The sequence below is a fragment of the Schistocerca serialis genome, unplaced genomic scaffold (genome assembly GCF_023864345.2).
Source record: "Schistocerca serialis cubense isolate TAMUIC-IGC-003099 unplaced genomic scaffold, iqSchSeri2.2 HiC_scaffold_134, whole genome shotgun sequence".
Classification (NCBI taxonomy): domain Eukaryota; kingdom Metazoa; phylum Arthropoda; class Insecta; order Orthoptera; family Acrididae; genus Schistocerca; species Schistocerca serialis.
In genome coordinates, this window is record NW_026047558.1 from 130,001 (window position 1) to 135,000 (window position 5,000).

General features: G+C 51.3%; 1 non-coding gene across 1 annotated transcript in view; it reads right to left on the reverse strand.

The window, feature by feature from the left end:
• The window catches only part of LOC126439733 (small subunit ribosomal RNA), a 1,909-nt gene extending 533 nt beyond the window's left edge, over positions 1-1,376 (reverse strand). Inside the window, exon 1 of the ribosomal RNA XR_007581356.1 lies at positions 1-1,376. This exon is cut by the window's left edge and continues 533 nt beyond it. This is a non-coding gene — a ribosomal RNA (small subunit ribosomal RNA).
• Positions 1,377-5,000: the final 3,624 nt, after the last annotated feature.

The window sequence follows — 5,000 nt, forward strand, 5'->3', positions numbered from 1 at the left end:
CCATGCACCACCACCCACCGAATCAAGAAAGAGCTATCAATCTGTCAATCCTTCCGGTGTCCGGGCCTGGTGAGGTTTCCCGTGTTGAGTCAAATTAAGCCGCAGGCTCCACTCCTGGTGGTGCCCTTCCGTCAATTCCTTTAAGTTTCAGCTTTGCAACCATACTTCCCCCGGAACCCAAAAGCTTTGGTTTCCCGGAGGCTGCCCGCCGAGTCATCGGAGGAACTGCGGCGGATCGCTGGCTGGCATCGTTTATGGTTAGAACTAGGGCGGTATCTGATCGCCTTCGAACCTCTAACTTTCGTTCTTGATTAATGAAAACATACTTGGCAAATGCTTTCGCTTCTGTTCGTCTTGCGACGATCCAAGAATTTCACCTCTAACGTCGCAATACGAATGCCCCCGCCTGTCCCTATTAATCATTACCTCGGGTTCCGAAAACCAACAAAATAGAACCGAGGTCCTATTCCATTATTCCATGCACACAGTATTCAGGCGGGCTTGCCTGCTTTAAGCACTCTAATTTGTTCAAAGTAAACGTGCCGGCCCACCGAGACACTCAATAAAGAGCACCCTGGTAGGATTTCAACGGGGTCCGCCTCGGGACGCACGAGCACGCACGAGGCGGTCGCACGCCTTCGGCTCGCCCCACCGGCAGGACGTCCCACGATACATGCCAGTTAAACACCGACGGGCGGTGAACCAACAGCGTGGGACACAAATCCAACTACGAGCTTTTTAACCGCAACAACTTTAATATACGCTATTGGAGCTGGAATTACCGCGGCTGCTGGCACCAGACTTGCCCTCCAATAGATACTCGTTAAAGGATTTAAAGTGTACTCATTCCGATTACGGGGCCTCGGATGAGTCCCGTATCGTTATTTTTCGTCACTACCTCCCCGTGCCGGGAGTGGGTAATTTGCGCGCCTGCTGCCTTCCTTGGATGTGGTAGCCGTTTCTCAGGCTCCCTCTCCGGAATCGAACCCTGATTCCCCGTTACCCGTTACAACCATGGTAGGCGCAGAACCTACCATCGACAGTTGATAAGGCAGACATTTGAAAGATGCGTCGCCGGTACGAGGACCGTGCGATCAGTCCAAAGTTATTCAGAGTCACCAAGGCAAACGGACCGGACGAGCCGACCGATTGGTTTTGATCTAATAAAAGCGTCCCTTCCATCTCTGGTCGGGACTCTGTTTGCATGTATTAGCTCTAGAATTACCACAGTTATCCAAGTAACGTGGGTACGATCTAAGGAACCATAACTGATTTAATGAGCCATTCGCGGTTTCACCTTAATGCGGCTTGTACTGAGACATGCATGGCTTAATCTTTGAGACAAGCATATGACTACTGGCAGGATCAACCAGGGAGCTGCGTCAACTAGAGCTGAGCAGCCGGCCGCCCGGGAGTGTGTCCCGGGGGCCCGCGCGAACACGCAAGCGTCCGCTCAATTATTCTGCAAACAGGAGGAGGCTGAGCTCCCCTGCACAACACACCTCGAAACCCTCTCAGGTCCCGGCGGCGCGCAGCGCCGTCCTAAGTACTTGGTCGGGTTCGAGAGAGGCGCAATCGCCCGGAGTTAGGCGAGTAGACGCTTTAGGTGCGACCACCCGTGCTCCCAACTGAGCTTGCCGCTGCCGACAGAGGCCCGGGAGCGTGCTGTCGTGGCATTGCCGGCGGGAGACAACACGCGCCACCTACGGTGACCGGCAGCTCCAACGCCAGCGCCACAGAAGGACAAAAGCCCCACTTGGGTGCCGAAGCGAACTCTCCCAGCACAGCGCACGCGCCAACACGTCCGCACAGCTGCGATACAAACCACCTGCGAGAACCGCTGGGGCGACCGAGCAGCAGACGGCGTCGCGGCGCCGAGCGCCGGGCGGCGGCGCATCCTCAGCGCACACAGTCCTCAATCGGACCAGCACACTGCAGATGGCCACCGCGCTTCGCACCGGGCCCGCGAGGACCTACTTTGGCCGCAAGGCGCCGCGAGCAGGGGGCGCCGGCGCGCAGCTGCGCCGCCTGCCGCGTCCGTCGGCCGGCGCGCCTGCCACTGGCCGCCCCCACCAGCCGGCTGTAGCGCGTGCGCCCACGCACCGCGCTGCCAGCACGCCGGGCGGCCCCCCCTCACCGGCCGGGGACGGTCCCACCCAGCCACCGCCGCGTATCGCCTCACACCCAGATCCCCTTTCGCGTTCGTGGGCATGGTGGGTCCCCTTTCACGTTCGTGGGCATGGTGGGTATCCCTGAAACAACCGGTTAATAGCTCGACCGATCGTCGCCAACACTGATTCACCTCTAGCGAGAACAACCGCACCACAACGGGTTACCTGTTGTTCATTTGCGTAACGTCACCAGCAAACGTAGACGTCCATCGCCATTTGCAACGAGTATTGCATGCCTGTGTCAGGTGTCACAACACACTACGTCTGCCCACATAGACGCAACAACATGTGCACGCCTCGAGAACACGTGGAAGGTAGCCCCCGTACGTATGCGGTGTCCATTGCGCGAACGACTGTCAGCCGGCCTCTGCAGGATGTCGCAGATGTGGAACGCGGTGCAACATGCTATCACGGTGTGTGAGAAGAGACGACTACGTCCGAATACACGCTCCACTACATCAACAGACTGCTCATGCTGATCGCCATCCAGGGCGTCCGTTCCTCCCACACGTCTGAATGGCGTACCACACTGCAATCCAGCTCTTATAGGGAGACGACACGTAGCTGCGTGCACAATATTTGGACTGTATGGTCTGCCGTTGCTAGGCGCAGTCGTCGTACGGTCACACATGTGCCACGATGTATCATTCAGTACATACGGACCAATGTGCAGTACAGTTTGTGGGTTTTGCGTACATCGGCGGACAGGTGACAGGCCGTACCACAACGTAGGCTGAGTACGTCGGCATGCGAAGGGCATTGAACATGCAAACTTCTCAACGACCAGCTTGCGAAGGCAGGGGGGAAGGGGGGGGGGCATGTACGTCCTGCTGCTATCCACATTACAGTGTATAGCAGGAGCATGTGGAAAGTCAGCAACACCTGCAAGGTGTTTAACATGACGCGATACACAGGGGACCGGGCAGTGCGAATAGCGAACTATATTGCGAGGGTTGCGGTTAGGCAACACTACACTAATTTAACGAGTTGCATAACAATTACAGAGCAGGTTCAGCGACAACGTGCGTCAGGTTAAGGCGCAATATAGGTTAGGTTGAGGCACAATATAGGTTAGGTTAAGGCACAACATGGGTTACGTTAAGGCACAAATTGGGTTACGTTAAGGCACAACATGGGTTACGTTAAGGCACAACATGGGTTACGTTAAGGCACAAATTAGGTTACGTTAAGGCACAAATTAGGTTACGTTAAGGCACAAATTAGGTTACGTTAAGGCACAAATTAGGTTACGTTAAGGCACAAATTAGGTTACGTTAAGGCACAAATTAGGTTACGTTAAGGCACAAATTAGGTTACGTTAAGGCACAAATTAGGTTACGTTAAGGCACAAATTAGGTTACGTTAAGGCACAAATTAGGTTACGTTAAGGCACAAATTAGGTTACGTTAAGGCACAAATTAGGTTACGTTAAGGCACAAATTAGGTTACGTTAAGGCACAAATTAGGTTACGTTAAGGCACAAATTAGGTTACGTTAAGGTACAATATGGGTTAGGTTAAGGTACAATATGGGTTAGGTTAAGGTACAATATGGGTTAGGTTAAGGTACAATATGGGTTAGGTTAAGGTACAATATGGGTTAGGTTAAGGCACAACGTAGGTTAGGTTAAGGCACAACGTAGGTTAGGTTAAGGCACAACATAGGTTAGGTTAAGGCACAACATAGGTTAGGTTAAGGCACAACATAGGTTAGGTTAAGGCACAACATAGGTTAGGTTAAGGCACAACATAGGTTAGGTTAAGGCACAACATAGGTTAGGTTAAGGCACAACATAGGTTAGGTTAAGGCACAACATAGGTTAGGTTAAGGCACAACATAGGTTAGGTTAAGGCACAACATAGGTTAGGTTAAGGCACAACATAGGTTAGGTTAAGGCACAACGTAGGTTAGGTTAAGGCACAACGTAGGTTAGGTTAAGGCACAACGTAGGTTAGGTTAAGGCACAACGTAGGTTAGGTTAAGGCACAACGTAGGTTAGGTTAAGGCACAACGTAGGTTAGGTTAAGGCACAACGTAGGTTAGGTTAAGGCACAACGTAGGTTAGGTTAAGGCACAACGTAGGTTAGGTTAAGGCACAACGTAGGTTAGGTTAAGGCACAACGTAGGTTAGGTTAAGGCACAACGTAGGTTAGGTTAAGGCACAACGTAGGTTAGGTTAAGGCACAACATAGGTTAGGTTAAGGCACAACATAGGTTAGGTTAAGGCACAACATAGGTTAGGTTAAGGCACAACATAGGTTAGGTTAAGGCACAACATAGGTTAGGTTAAGGCACAACATAGGTTAGGTTAAGGCACAACATAGGTTAGGTTAAGGCACAACATAGGTTAGGTTAAGGCACAACATAGGTTAGGTTAAGGCACAACGTAGGTTAGGTTAAGGCACAACATAGGTTAGGTTAAGGCACAACATAGGTTAGGTTAAGGCACAACGTAGGTTAGGTTAAGGCACAACGTAGGTTAGGTTAAGGCACAACGTAGGTTAGGTTAAGGCACAACGTAGGTTAGGTTAAGGCACAACGTAGGTTAGGTTAAGGCACAACGTAGGTTAGGTTAAGGCACAACGTAGGTTAGGTTAAGGCACAACGTAGGTTAGGTTAAGGTACAACGTAGGTTAGGTTAAGGTACAACGTAGGTTAGGTTAAGGTACAACGTAGGTTAGGTTAAGGTACAACGTAGGTTAGGTTAAGGTACAACGTAGGTTAGGTTAAGGTACAACGTAGGTTAGGTTAAGGTACAACGTAGGTTAGGTTAAGGTACAACGTAGGTTAGGTTAAGGTACAACGTAGGTTAGGTTAAGGTACAACGTA